The 16,348-nt window shown below is 41.1% G+C and overlaps 1 protein-coding gene across 3 annotated transcripts in view; it reads left to right on the plus strand.

The window, feature by feature from the left end:
- The window catches only part of LOC127570729 (adenylate cyclase type 2-like), a 390,852-nt gene that overhangs the window by 71,841 nt on the left and 302,663 nt on the right, over positions 1 to 16,348 (plus strand). The window contains exon 2 of one of the 3 annotated variants that reach the window (XM_052016520.1): positions 931 to 1,078. The exons of the other annotated variants lie outside the window; for them this stretch is intronic. The gene's annotated coding sequence lies outside the window, so the exon portion shown is untranslated. The remainder of the gene's footprint in view (positions 1 to 930; positions 1,079 to 16,348) is intronic. 3 annotated transcript variants of the gene reach the window in all.

Here is a 16,348-nt window from a genome sequence, read left to right on the forward strand (position 1 = left end):
TCATGCATTGTGGTCAAAAGGGACCAAAATTAATTTAGTAATGAGTGGCAAACCAAGTTGTTGAATTATTTTGGATGTTTCAGAAAGCTTTACCTCTTGCAGAAAGAAGACTCCAGAATGTAGATTGCTTGATTGGTTTCAGCACGAGATGTTTTTGGAATTTATTAAAGACATTTATTGAATGAGAAAATAAAACGATTTACAATTTATGAAGGAGAAGTAACTGGTTCATTGTATTTATTTTAAAAGTGAAAAATCCTAATGATTTAGAACTGTGCAGTCTCTAAAATTCTTGACATTCTAAACTTTCAACAAATCAAATGTTATTTTTTCCTGTTGTGTTCATATCAAGGGCACTGAAAGAGAAACCAAATGGTCCAGGTATTTGTGTCAAGCAATCATTTCTCAATCTTGCAGGTGTTGTTATTTTTCTTTGAAGCAAATAGTAAGTAACTAGGTCAAATACATTTGACATATTGTTAAAGACTGAGAGATTTAACATGGAAAACAATGTGAGTTAAATATATTTTCATATATTTTATTGACTTATCTTTCGAAGTGAGGATTTGCAGTTGAGTTTAACTGCCTTGAGATTTTCAAGGAGCATTTAAGAGAGTGGTCTGATTTTTACTGTGTTGGTATGCACCTTGAGTAATGTTACACCTGACAGATACGTCATTAAGAGGTAATTCAGTATTTCTAAGCTGTCACCAGCTATAACATAATGGCTCTGCACTTTGCATTCAAAAACAAAATGAATGGAATGCAGTAGTTATAAATGCAAGGTGGGAAGAGTTGTTGAAGAAATAAATACTGCCATTGCAACAGAAGTATAATTGTGAAAATATTATGGGGTAATTTTCATCTCCACTGCTTGGATAACTATTGGAGAAGATTGCCCACAAATTGTAGAACCCATTTGTTTTTCAGTTCCTTTGTAATCAGAAGATTCCACCAAAAATCTGCTGAAGAACCGTCCTTCTTGGAGAAATTTGGAAGTGCAGGATACAGATTATTTGTGAAGTTCCACACTGGAACTACATCATTCTAGTATCACTAGTGCACTGGAAAGAGCAAGGTAATTCATCTTTAATCGGTTAAAGTAACTAACTTTGACAGAAAATTTATTATCTTTCATCTTCAAATTTATGATTGTTTTTTGAACAGTAACTGAAGTTACCTTGATTTTTATTTAACAGTATCTGGAGGTTTAGATTTTTGCAGAAAATTCCCTCCAAATTGATGGTTCAAATAATGTTTTTGGTACACTGGTGGTAACAGTTGATGCTAGATCATCCTAAATTGTGTTAAGACTATCAGGGTAAGTGTTGCCCTGAAGGATGCTATTTCTTAACTGATCCTTTAACTGAAAAGTGTTGATGCTCAGAAAATAGGCACTTCGATTTTTTTAATATAGCAGTTTTATTTAATTCAGTTCAACTTAAAACTGCTTGTTGTCCATATCCTTTAATGGAGTTCTCTTCGTCCAATGTTCCTACTAAATATAACAAAAGAGATTAAAATAGAATCAATTTTAGAAAATACGTTAAATGCACAAAATATGTTGAAACAATTAGTTAATGTACTTATGTTAATTGGTTTCATGCACAAAACTTCATAAATCCAGAGTGCAAAAATTAATTATTTCACATTCCCTAGCACATTAGGCAATGGGATTTATATTGGCAGGCAGCAGCCAACGTATTGGACAGTCCACCCAACATCATGTAGATGAGGTCTGATCCATTTTGAGGGTTGGCCTCATTTACATTTAGTTAGCAAACGTAGTCCTGAGCCAGCAGTCACAGGCAGATTGTCAGGAAATCTTGGGGAAGCCGGACTTTCAAAGTGTTTGAACTCAACCTGCTGAGTATTTCCAGCATTTGCTGTTTTTATTTCAGATTTTCAACCTCTGCAGTTTTTCTTGTTAGTTTCAACTTCTGTCATCTTATAGGGCTGACACAGTTGAATTTCAGGTCATCGTCAGGCCTTTTAACATATCTCTGACAGGTCTTCACGCTCTGGGTAAGGTCTGCTGCACCTACAGTCAAGCACTACACCACTGAGAAACCTATGTTCCATGAGAAAATCAAGAGTACTGTTCATCTGGGGTTTCATGCCAACTGGTGTCAACAGGCAAGCCCAGCAGCCTCCATACATGCATGCTTCATATACACTGAGAACGGCACTACAATTACCAGAAGCATGTTAGTAAACAAGGATGTCCTGATTAGAATTAGGACAAAATTCCATCAAGTAGTTCAGAGGTTCCAAAACACTTATGCCTCTGACCAGAGGTTTATTTTTCCTGAGGCATTCCCCATTCTCCGCTCTAAGTACAAACTTTCAATAGATCATGATCTTTCCTTACTTCCACTAATAATTTTTTATCTTCTGAATATTAATTTAAGCCACCTTGTTTTATAAAGTTTACAGGTGTGAAGGAGCTATATTTACTTCTATTTCCTCTGCCTAAGGATGGGTGTATATCAGTGACATCCATGTGTAACTGTTTTACTGCCTGTATTGATTTTCACCTTGTATTGGGATTTGCAGCCTTTCTTCTGGATTTAGTATCCAGTTTTAATTCAAAATGACAGTTTTGATAGATCACAGTTAGATCTTCACCCACTTTCTAAAGCAGAGAAACTGCAAGATGACTGATAACAGCTAACAATCAAAATGCCAACCAGTTTACAACAAAGCAACCAGCCAAGGTATTAAACAGCTGAGGTCAGAAGTAGTTCAGTGTACACATGCCATTTTATGGTTCAGTGTGCAAAGTCATCACTGTACAGAAAGCAACTACACCTCTCCATGGAGAAATATATTTTCTTTGTATCCTCTAACAAGTCAAATAGTTAGATGTTCCATTCATAGGGGAAGAACAGTGTCAAATATATTTAAACAATCCATGGAAGTTAAATGCAGTAATAAAACAAGTGTTGAATGAGGTGTTCCAGCAACCAGAGAGCGGAGAGTGCCGGAAAATAACGAGGAACGATTTTTTTTTCTTTCTAGCGTTCGGGATAGCGGCGAGTGACTGCGCAGGAGCGTGACGTCACTCGGCAGCGCGCGGGCGATTTAAATAGCAGACCAACATATCTAGCGGGCAGCGTCGGAGCGGGCAGTGGAGTGAGAGGGAGCAGAGTGGGTTAGGCTTTGGCTCAACGGGCTTCGGCGAGAGCGGGAAAGAGGCGAGACTAATAGAGAGGGGGTAAGTTATTAGTTTATTTGTTGAACTCAGTGGTATTCAGCAAGATGCATCTAGGGTTGGTCTTATGTTTGGAGTGTCAGATGTGGGGACCCTGGGAGACTACCAGACTCCCCGATAACTACATCTGCGCAAAGTGCACCGAGATGAGGCTCCTCAAGGAACAGATTGAGAGTCTGGAGCTGCAGCTCGATGACCTTCGGTTGGTTAGGGAGAGCGAGCAGGAAATAGATAGGAGTTATAAAGAGTTTGTAGAAAGCACCTCTGTGGCGGTCCCCCTCAAAAACCGATATCTCATTTTAGATTCGGTTGGAGAGGATGACCTGATAGAGGAAGACCTCAGCAACCGGGACCTTGGCACCGTGCCTGGTACTGTGGTCCAGCGGAGGAAGCAAAATGCAGTGGTTATTGGGGATTCTATAGTAAGGGGTACGGATAGCAGATTCTGCGATAGCGACAATGAGTCTCGGATGGTGTGTTGCCTCCCTGGTGCCAGGGTACGGGATATCACAGACCGGGTCCAGAATATTCTGAGGGGAGAGGGTGAGCAGCCAGAAGTCTTGGTACATGCAGGTACCAATGACATAGGTAGAAAAAGAGAAGAGGTCCTGAAGGAGGAATACAAGGCATTGGGGAGAAGGTTGAGAAGTAGGACCTCAAGGGTAGTAATCTCAGGATTACTACCTGTGCCACGTTTCAATGATAGGAAGAATAGAAAGCTCTGGCAGATGAATGCGTGGCTGAGTGACTGGTGCAGGGGGCAGGGCTTCAGATTTTTGGATAATCGGGACCTTTTTTGGGGGAGGCATGACCTATTCGCTAAGGATGGGTTGCACCTAAACTCCAGAGGTTCCAATATCTTGGCGGGAATGTTTGATTTAGTTGTAGGGGAGGGTTTAAACTGATCTGGCAGGGGAATGGAAACCAGGATGTTAGGTTACAAGATGCTAAGGTAGAGGAGGAAGTTTATAGAAACAAGTCCAATGAGGATGGCAAGAAGGACAGGCAAGTGAGAAGTCAGGATAGTTTGCTGAATAATAGAGGTACAACAAGTCAGGATGTTAGGATACAGCATGTTAGGATAGGGGATGAGGTATATAGGAACATGTCTAAGGTAGTATGTAGTGAAGATGGTAAGAAGGATAGACAGGTAGAAAGCCAGGATAATCTGCTGAACAATAGAAGTACAACAAAATTAATAGCAGATACCGGACTAAATGTACTGTATTTAAATGCATGTAGCATTAGGAATAAAGTAGATGACCTAGTGGCACAACTACAGGTTAATAAATACGACATTGTGGCAATCACCGAGTCATGGCTTTATGATGGATGTGATTAGGAACTGAATGTCTAGGGGTACACAGTGCATAGGAAGGATAGGCGGGTAGGCAGAGGGGCAGGTGTGGCCATGATGGTTAGTAGTGATATAAAATCGATAGAAAGGAAGGATATTGGGTCAGAGGAGGTGGAATCCTTGTGGGTGGAGCTAAGGAATAGCAAGGGTAAAAGGACAATAGTAGCAGTCATATATAGGCCCCCTAATAGCAGTCAGCAAGTGGACGATAAGTTGCAGTTTGAGATAGAAAAAGCATGCCAGAGTGACAATGTGAAGATAATTATGGGGGATTTTAACATGAAGGTGGACTGGGAAATCCAGAATGGCAGTAGTACTCAGGAGAGGGAGTTTGTGGAATGTCTAAGGGACGTTTTTCTAGAGCAACTTGTTGAAGAGCCCACCAGGGGATTGGCTGTTTTGGATTGGGTGCTGTGTAATGAACTGGAGGTGATTAGGGAACTAAAGGTAAAGGAACCACTGGGAACCAGTGATCACAATATGATTGAGTTCAGTTTCAAGTTTGAGAAGGAGAAACTGATAACTGGTGTATCGATATTTCAGTGGAACAAAGGAAATTACAATGGTATGAGAGAGGAGTTGGCCCTAATTGATTGGAAGAGTAAGCTGGCTGGAGGGACGGCAGAGGAGAAATGGAAGGAATTTCTACAGGAAATAAGGAAATTGCAGGATAGATATATTCCAAGAAAAAAGAAGGTTTTTAATGGAAAAAAGGCACAAATGTGGATAACGAGAGAGGTGAAGGCTAAAATAAAAGCAAAAGGGGCGGCGTACAAAGAAGCAAAAATTAGTGGGAAAACAGAAGACTGGGAAGCTTTTAAAAACCTGCAGAGAGAAACTAAGAAGGTCATTAGGAAAGAAAAGATGAATTATGAAAGGAAGTTGGCGGATAACATTCGAAAGGATACTAAGAGTTTTTTTAAATACATAAGGTGTAAAAGAGAGACACGGGTTGATATAGGACCAATCGATAACGGTGCAGGAGCTATTATAATGGACAACAGAGAGATGGCAGAGGAATTGAATGAATATTTTGCATCGGTCTTCACCATGGAGGACATCAGCAATGTGCCGGTTAGTCAGGAGTCTCACGAAACGGAATCGAGTTCAGTTAAGATTACTAGGGAGAAGGTGCTAGGAAAACTAAATGGACTAAAGACTGATAAGTCTCCCGGACCGGATGAGGTGCATCCCCGGGTTCTGAAGGAGGTGGCTTTAGAGATAGCGGAGGCACTGGCGATTATTTTCCAGAAATCGATAGATTCCGGCATGTTTCCGGAGGACTGGAGGGTCACAAATGTAGTTCTGTTGTATAAGAAAGGTGGGAGGCAGCATAAAGGAAATTACAGACCTATTAGTCTGACGTCAGTGGTGGGAAAGTTATTGGAATCTATCCTCAAAGACGGGGTTACGGAATACCTAGAGGTGCAGGGCAGGATAGGTCCTAGCCAACATGGTTTTGTGAAGGGAAGATCCTGCCTGACCAACCTATTGGAGTTTTTTGAAGAAATCACAGGTAAAGTGGATAAGGGAGAGGCGGTAGATGTTGTGTATTTAGATTTTCAAAAGGCCTTTGATAAGGTGCCTCACAAGAGACTGATTAACAAGATGAGAGGTCATGGAATTACGGGTAGGATAACAGAATGGGTGGAGCATTGGCTGGTTGACAGGAAGCAAAGAGTGGAAATAAAAGGATCTCGTTCCGGTTGGTTACCGGTTACTAGTGGTGTGCCGCAGGGGTCGGTGTTGGGACCGCTCCTTTTTACCTTGTACATTAATGATTTGGATGATGGAATAAATGGTTTCGTGGCTAAGTTTGCGGATGACACCAAGATAGGGGGAGGAGTAGGGAGTATTGAAGAGATAGGAAGGTTGCAGAGGGACCTAGACAGTTTAGGAGAATGGGCAAGGAAATGGCAGATGAGATTCAATGTAGGGAAATGTGCAGTTGTACACTTTGGAAGCAGAAATAAGCGGGCAGATTATTATCTAGGAGGAGAGAAAATCCAAAGCAAGGAAGTACAAAGGGACTTGGGGGTACTCGTGCAGGATACCTTAAAGGTTAACCACCAGGTCGGATTGGTGGTAAAGAAAGCGAATGCTATGTTGGCACTCATTTCGAGAGGTATAGTGTATAAAAGTAAGGAAGTGTTAATGAGGCTCTACGGGGCACTAGTGAGGCCTCATTTGGAATATTGTGCGCCGTTTTGGGCCCCACATCTTAGGAAGGATGTGTTGACGTTGGAGAGGGTTCAGAGGAGATTTACGAGGATGATTCCAGGAATGAAAGGGCTTACGTATGAGGAGTGTTTGTCGGCTCTTGGACTGTACTCGCTGGAGTACAGAAGAATGAGAGGGGACCTCATAGCGACATTTAAAATATTGATAGGAAAGGACAGAGTAAATGTGGCTAGGCTGTTTCCCTTGGTGGGTGAGTCCAGGACCAGAGGGCACAATCTTAGAATTAGAGGGTACAGTTTCAAAACAGAGATGAGGAAAAATTTCTTTAGCCAGAGGGTGGTGAATTTGTGGAAATCCTTGCCACGTACATCAGTGGAAGCCAGATCAGTGGGGGCGTTCAAGGAGGAGATAGATAGATATCTAAATAGTCAGGATATCAAGGGATATGGGGATAAGGCCGGTAATTGGGATTAGAATAGTTTTTTTCTTCTTCTTCTTCCCCCATTCCCCATTTCTCATTTCTATTTCCCTTTCCTTGGAGCAGACTCGATGGGCCGAATGGCCTGCTTCTGCTCCCTTGTCTTGTGATCTTGTGATCTTGTGATTTTCAAAATATATGAAAGGTTTCCCACATATGAAAGAAGGGAATGGTAGTTCCTGTAAATGAGATGCAAGATCATCCTTTTTCCAACAATTAGTGCAGTTGACAGTATGTTCTCAGCCAGAGGGTCACATGAGCCAGATGGTGATCCTTTATAATATGACAAGCAAGGCTTGCTAATTGCAATTTTAGGACTCAATTTTGCAAATTCTGTGGTATGCATATTACATAGTTTCGGCTGATGGCCCCAACTGGAAACAAGCCCAGAATATATGTGTGTGTTTATGTGTGGCTGGGAGGACTCGTTCTGCCTGTTTATGATCCACAAAAACAAGTTGGGCTGCAGCTGCACCTGGATCCTACTGGCCTGCCTGGTTCAGGTATTAGATGACCACACCTGCCTTCAACATTACTTGCCTAATTGTCAACTGATTGCAATCAACTGGAGGAAAGTTGGACAAGTTCTAGAAAGAACAGGTGATTCACCAATGCCAGTTTGCAATCCATGAATATTAAAATTCTCTCCATTCTTTGAAGTCTTGAGGCACATTTCAGAATGTAGTTCTGATGGAAAATCTTTCATTTGATGTAAAAATATAACACAAGGTTAAGCATCTGACCTTTAGGTTTGTGATAATGGAAAATAGTCTAAAATGCCATATCAGACATGTTTGGTATCATTAATCAATTGACCAGAGATGATTCAGACAGGAGTTGCATGTGGCGGAACTCAAAGCATTACAAGGATAATTAACAAAATTTTGCCTGCAGTTGGAGCCTTGGCCACTGGGAACAAAAATTACATCACACAGCCATGTGTTATTCTGCCTGGTAATTTTAATGGAAAGGAATTCATAGACCAATTGCTTTTACTTCCCAATTTCTGCTTCTGGCGGTGCGCATAAGGAAAATCACCCCATTAAACATAAAAAGAACTGCCAGTGTTGAGATGCACAGCATGTCTTCAGCATTTTTAATAAGGAAATACTTATTAATGGTTTACGTGCAGACCTTTAGATGAACTTGAAGGCTGTAAGATAAGCAAACCTTGTAATAAGGCCAAAGAGAAAAGCCTCAGACATTACTGCGATCATACAGAGGGACTTAACTGATTAAATTTATTACAAGTCACTTATTAGAAAATCCTGGAAACCAGTATATGAAAGATCACTTGACTGAGGCAATGAAAAGATGCAGAAACAGCCTAGTAATGTGAAACGTACTGGAACAGTTCACACAGTCTACATTTTTACTATTTTATAAGGTGCTCCGTTCTATCCTTTTTAGCTCTGGAGAGGATGGTTTTACAATCCCTGTGCTAAAATTAATTTACCACAGTTTTGCTCAGTTGCATATTTTAATATCTTTGTAATTTAGACCTTCCATTTGCACTATTGACCAGGGGCCTGTCTTTGTATTATTGGCAAATTTAGATCTGTGGCTTTTTATTCATCCTTTTAGTCATCTATAAATATCATTAGTTGCATTTCCGACACAGATCCTTCTGGGATACTACTAATCATGTCCTGCTATTTGACTACCTGTCCATTATTCCTACGCTGTTTCCTGCTGCTCAGTCAATAACTTGACTTCAGTTTCACAAGCTTCAAATTTTGCTGATATTTCATTTTAAAGGGAGATTATTTGCATGTCTTCTGAGAGTACACATGCATAACGTTTATAGAAACTTCCCTGTTCACTATTTTGGTCACTTTTTCTGTATGGTTCATCAGGCATGACCTGAAATTTACAAATCCTTGCTGGTTCTCTTTGATCAGCTGAAGCATCTCTGAGGTGTTCAGTCAGTTTAACATAATTATGATTTTTTTCCTGACACCAGTTGTTAGGCCAATTGGTCCATGATTTCCTGATGTTTTTCCCTTTTATCTCAGTTGCAGAATGAGATGCATAATTTTACTACCTAAAGAAACAATTCCAAAATTGTATGAATATTGAAAGTGCATTTGAAATATCTTCAGCTGATTTTTTAAATCCCAAGGTGAAAACTCTCTGGTTCAATGTATTTATGAGTGTTTACTGCCTATTTTTTGCTGCTACTACTATCTTACTAGCAGTTTTTCTTGTGAGACACTGTCCCCAATTAAGTATATTTCTCCATATGATGATAGGAATGCTAGTTTCCTCCTTTTCTTTCATTTACATTATTAACGTTATGCATTTTTAAGGGTCTCAAATTGCCATTAATCCTCTTTTTTTAATGTAGCTGGTTTTGTTTCCTCTGATTTTGGTGTAGCTCCCAAATTTCTTTTGTAGCTCCACTGTTTTGTAACCCTTTTCTGTTCTATCTATGCTAGGTTTTGACTTTTTTTAAATTGCAATTTGCTTTCATTTTAGTTGTCCCTTACTTCTTCATTTGTGCAGCTGTGTATTTTTGACAATTTCAGCTCTTCCCTGAAAGTGGTATAAACTGAGCCTGCATTACGTTAAATTCTTTATTGAATGGCTCCAATTGATCTACTGTTGCTTTACCTAATAGCAAACTTGTCAAGCTAGATCTCATTTAAATGTCTACCTAAAAACTAATTTCCATTGGGACTGGGATTAGTTAGAAATAAAATGCAAGGAAAAGGGATAAGGCAAGATTTGTGATAGGGTGGAAGGAAGGAGCTATTAAATGACAAAAGGAGTAATAGTAGACTGTTATAAAAATCCAGAAGAAAGACACTAAGGAAGAAAGCATTTACACTTTCAAAGACAAACACACATGCAAACACAAGGGATGTGGGGATGAATATCCCATTCCCCCAGCTCCAAATTGGGATGGTTTCCTCAGGCTATATAATTTTAGCAAATGTTTTTATGTGCATATGAATTTCCAGCCCAAGGTGTACAATAGATTCTTCCAAAACTTGTGTAGTATGATATTCTGGAAGTCTGATAGCTATATGTTTGTTGTTGTTTTTATCTTCCATTAGTCTATAGCTTGAAGCCTCTTGCTCTGATGAAATTATTTCATAGATGTGGCCAATTCTATTTTCATTAACTTAAATGACTGGGATGGAATTTTTACATTTAAAGATGGTGTCTCACTGGAGACACCAGAAAACTTGCCTTATTCCTGACTTTCTGCATGATTTGTACCTTGTTTTCTCAGGAGTAAAAAATGAAAGTTACAGTTTGCAACCTTTTGACTGAATTTTCGTAGTTAAGGTTTTCAATGAGCATCGTGCACAACAGTGATGTCATTACAAATGTAAAATAAGAGGAACTTATGTTCATGTTAGGGCGAAGCATAACAAAGGGTTCCCAGTCCAAGTTCCTGATGGGCAGGACTTCTGCCACAAACACTTCAAGCATAGACAGTATGCTTGCTTTCAGTGCAAGTTGCATATATATAAAAACAAGCACTTGTTTTCATACCCTACTTTCTAGACAAAAGGTTGGATGATTGTAGAAGTGTCAAAGAGTTGAAAGGGTGGAAGACATTAGAGAGGGAGGGGAGAGGCCATGGGGAGATGATAAAACAAGGATATGACTTTTAACATTTCTGAGTTGCGAACCAGGAGCTCTTGAAGGTTAGTAAGTTGAAGAGTTACAGATAGAGTCAGCACGGAAACAGGCAGTTCAGCCCACCTCGTCCACACCAACCAGTGGGCATCTTTCTGTATTAATCCCATCTTCCAGCCCTTGGTCCATAGCCCTCTATGCCTAGGCGATTCAATTGCAAATCTGACAAATGCTGTCAGCACCCCAGCTTCAACCACGCTCTCAGGTAGTGCATTACAGTTGTCTGCACGAAGAAGGTCCCCCTCATATCCCCTCTGAATCTCTTACTCCTCACCCTAAATTTATGTCCACTAGTTTTATCTACCTACAATATGGGGGAAAGTTTCCTGCAGTCAACCCCATCTATACCCCTTGTAATTTTATATCCCTCAATCATGTCCCCTCTTAACCTCCTCCGTTCCTCCTGTCCAGGGAGAACAGACCCAGCTTCTCTTTCCTATAGGATGTGATCGCACCGGAAAGGATGCAGAGGAGATTCGCCAGGATGTTGTCTGGGATGGAGCAGTTCAATTATGGAGAAGTTAGGTCTGTTCTCCCTGAAGCAGAGGAGGTTAAGAGGGGACACAGTTGAAGTGGATAAGATTATGAGGGGTATAGCTTGGTGACCTGAACTGCACACAGTACTCCAGCTGAGGTCTGTCCAAGGTTTTATAAAGTTGGAACATAACCTCTCTACTTCTGCCTTCAGTGACTGACTAATGAGGGTCAGGGTTCCATATGCCTACCTAAACACATGATCTCCCTGTTATATACCTGTATTGCCACCTTCAAAGATCTCTGGACATGTACTCCAAGGTCCTTCTGTTCCTCAATAATCCTTAAGACTCTGCCATTCATAGTGTATGTGCTTGCCTCATTAGTTCTCCCCAAACGCATCACCTCATATTTGTCTGGATTAAACTCATCTGCCATTTTTCAGCCATTTCACCAACACATCAATATCCCCCCGCAGCCTAAGACTCCCTTCCACACTATCAATGGCTCCACCAGTCTTTGTGTCATCCACAAGCTTAATGACCATGCCTCCCACATCCACGTCCAAGTCATTAATGTATATTACAAACAGCAAGGGTCCCAGCAGAGATCCTTGTGGCACACTACCAGTCACAGGAATCCAATCACAAAAACAATCCTCAATCATCACTCTCTGTCTCCCATTGCTAAGTCAATCTTGGATCCAGTTTTCCAACTTCCCTTGGATCCCATGAACCCTAACTTTCGAACCAGTTTCCATTGTGGTACCTTGTGGAAAGCCTCACTAAAAGTCCATGTAAAGCACCTCAACTTCCCTGCCCTCATAAACTTTTTTTTTACCTCTTCAAAGAATTCAAATCAAATTGGTCAGCCAGGACCTTCCCTTGACAAAGCCATATTACTTTTCCCCGATTAGTCTCTGCCTTTCCAAGTGATTACTAATCCTCTCCCTTAATTTTTTTTTCTGATATCTTCCCTACCACTGATGGTAGGTTCACAGGTCTGTAGTTACCAGGCTTTTCCCTGCTGCCTTTCCTGAGAGGGGACCATGTTTGCTGTCATCCAGCCATCTGGTACTTCACTTGTGTCCAGTAAAGCCTTACTGGATAGTCATTCTTGCTTCTCCCCCCTCCCATCAGGCAGAAGATACAAAAGCATGAGAACATGTACTACCAGGCTTCTATCCCGCTGTTATAAGACTCTTGAGTGGACCCCTTACATGGATCTCTCAATTTACCTTGTCATGCCCCATGTATTTTTTGTAGTTAGGTAAGTCCTACTTCTTAAATGGCTACCTAACTCCCTAAACTCACGTTGCAGGACCTCATCCCTTTGCTATCCTCACATGTACCATGACCTCTGGCTGTTCACCCTCTCCTTTCAGAATGTCCTGCAGCTGCATCAAGAGATGCTTGACCCTAACACTGGGAGGCAACATGCCATAGCATCCTGGGCCCCTTTTTGTGGCCACAGGAACGCCTATCTCCCTCCACCCTACCCCCCCAACCCTCGACCTTATGATAGCATCCCCTCCCAGTTTCACTTTCCCAGTCCAGTTACCCCACATCCATACAGCAACGCACACAATGGTGCCATAAACTGGGCTGTTGCTGTTCCCTCCTGGGAGGCCAACACCCCAACAGTTTCCAACACGGTATCCTTGTTAGAGGGGAAAAGACCACCAGGCACTACCTGCCTGCCTTGACTGCCCTTCCTGGTGTCACCTATTTCCTCCCTTTCTGCACCTGTGGAGTGACCAGCTCATTAAGTATACTGTCAACTACATAACAAGCACTGGAATGTTCACGGGAAATGGTGAATAGGACTTGGTATGCAATAGGACACGCGCATCAGAACTTACTGTCACAATAACAGGGTACTGAGCAAGTAAAGAAAATCTAAGGGTGTGCTTGAGTCTTAAGGTAACAAAGCATTGATGAAGGTTTCAGCACAGTTGTACTGAGACAAAGGTAGTGTTTTAGGGGTGGGGATGGACAACCTCAGTGTAACAGCAAGGAGGTCTGAAACTCAAATTGGGATCAAGTACAACACCAAAGCTGCAAACAGCAAGGTTTGTGATCTTAATTCACCTGTCTATAAAGATTTACAAAGTTACTTAAAGTTTACTGTTTGGTTTACTGCTTTGGCAAATGATTAAATGATTAAATCATTAGATGATTGGCTATGTACCCAAATTAAAGAGAGGGATCCTGTCAATCTAATGCTTGACAGCTGTAGGCATTGAGTAAAGGAAGATCTCCCAAAGATTGCTAGTACTTTGTGGAGTTCAGCCAGAAGCATCATCTCTTCACCTCTGCCCATAAATTCTAAGCCCACAGAAATCCAATCACAGTTAATAAACAGGAAGAGAATCGTCGTGGGTGTGATTAGAAGGGAACCTTGAATAGTGCGTAAATGATTGTTGAAGTAAACCATAATTATCAAGCAGTATTGAATTTTCCCCCTCATTATTTTGTTTTGAATATACAGTATGTTGGGTCAAACCCTGTTGTTGTCTACTATGTCTGTATGTTTCAGAGACTTTAAATTACAGTTCATTGTTGATTCATCAATGCTTTCAGTGGTCTTCGCAGTAAATGTCAAGGAGCCAATTACTGACAGCATTGCAAAATAAAAAGATGTGTCCTTCCACAGACTTCAGAACTGAAAAAAATACCTGTGGGTTCCACAGAACATTAACATTAATAAGTTTTAATCAGCTTGCAATAGTTTCTTAATAGAATTTTTATGTGCTTATTTAACTGTAAGCTTTAAAATATACAGAATAAGCATGTAAGGTGGAATAAATAACATATACTGTGCTCGACAAAAATTGCAAGACTCGAAGAATGAAACAATGTTTTTTCTTTCAGATACAATTTTCAGCCAAAAGCACACCAGATCCAGTAAAACAGGCTTAAATCTGCCCCAGAATATATATTGGACTTAATTTCAGCAGAACACCTGATGCTGGACATGAATGCTTTAACTTTTACAGAATCCTTATGATTTTTTTTCAGATGATACTGCAAATTTAGTCTCAGTTGTTGACTACTTTGCAAAGGGGATTTATCATCACCAGGAACTGGACTGCAATTGACAAATTATTCACATAAGACTTGAAGAGAGAGGAGTCATTTATTCCATAAGGAAATAGATTTACATCTCCCAATGTACTAGCTTACAACCTTTGCGTCACAGATCGGAGGCATGTTTCTATTGTTCATACAAAACACTTACCATGGAGTCATTTAGTCATAGAATCACACAACATAGTTTCACTCTTGCAGTTTGTTAAAATATAGTCTTTGCCTGAATTTCTGACATTTTAACCATGGAGTCCATATGTTGTACTTGTCTAGTATTAAGTGACCAGCTTTTGGCATTTTGTCACCAAACTTTTAGAGCTTTTGGATTTCTCACTCCTTCACATCAACCTTGCCCCAGAAAAATTTCTAATCTCTCACTTCTCAGTTGTTACCCAATGCCAAAGGGTTGAAGCCTTGTACACAACTACACAACTTGTAGACCCCACCGAGTGATTAGACCCCACCGAGTGCTGCCACTTCTCAGTCCCCTTTGCAAAATACCTACTGGCCCAGAGTCATGCTGGGGAAACGGAGATAACCTCAAGTTTCTTTTCTGCATTACCAATCATCCTCTTAAAATTTTTCTCCCCTAACCCCTGAAGGCAATTGGGGGTGGGGGGAAATGGTAATGGGAAGATGCAAGCTCACTAACTATCACACAAACTCAAGACTTAGCCCATTGAAAATGGTCATTATCTGTGAGAGAGATGCTGAGGTGTAGTTATTGCCAACACATGACTTGCCACGTTGTGTTCCTTCAGTTTTACTGCTAATACATTTTGATTTAAAAACTATAATTCTCTTTCAAACAAAAGAGAATATGATCTGTGACTGGAAAATAAGGAATTCTTTGCACAAATGTGGTTCCATTCATGCTCCTTTGCACATCACCTTCACACCACAATGCTTTTAAGATGCCTGGGGACATGCTGACATGGCATGATGCATGATTTTCAGATGATATGAAGATAAGATAAGATATCTTTATTAGTCACATGTACATCGAAACACACAGGGAAATGCATCTTTTGCGTAGAGTGTTCTGGGGGCAGCCCACAAGTGTTGGCATGTTTCCGGCACCAACATAGCATGCTCACATCTTCCTAACCCATACGTCTTTGGAATGTGGGAGGAAACCAGAGCACCCGGAGGAAACCCGCACAGACACGGGGAGAACGTACAAACTCCTTACAGACAGTGGATTGAATTGAACCCAGGTCACTGGCGCTGTAAAGCATTATACTAACCGCTACACTACCGTGCCTGCCCTACACCACCGTGTCATAGAAACATAGAAAAACTACAGCACAATTCAGGCCCTTCAGCCTACAAAGCTGTGCCGAACATGTCCCTACCTTAGAAATTACTAGGCTTACCCATAGCCCTCTGTTTTACTCAGCTCCACGTACCTATCCAACATTCTCTTGAAAGACCCTATCGTATCCGCCTCCACCACCGTTGCCAGCAGCCCATTCCACACACTCACCACTCTCTGAGTAAAAAACTTACCCCTGACATCTCCTCTATATCTACTCCCCAGCACCTTAAACCTATGTCCTCTTGTGACCACCATTTCAGCCCTGGGGAAAAGCCTCTGACTATCTACCTGATCAATACCTATCATCATCTTATATACCTCAATCAGGTCCCCCCTCATCCTCCGTCACTCCAAGGAGAAAAGGCCGAGTTCCCTCAACCTGCTTTCATAAGGCATGCTCCGCATTCCAGGCAGCATCCTTGTAAATCTCCTCTGCACCCTTTCTATGGCTTCCACATCCTTCCTGTAGTGAGGTGACCAGAACTGAGCACAATACTCCAAGTGGGGTCTGACCAGGGACCTATATAGCTGCAACAATACCTCTTGGCTCCTAAATTCAATTCCCCGATTGATGAAGGACAATACA

Source organism: Pristis pectinata, chromosome 5, assembly GCF_009764475.1.
Source record: "Pristis pectinata isolate sPriPec2 chromosome 5, sPriPec2.1.pri, whole genome shotgun sequence".
Classification (NCBI taxonomy): Eukaryota; Metazoa; Chordata; class Chondrichthyes; order Rhinopristiformes; family Pristidae; genus Pristis; species Pristis pectinata.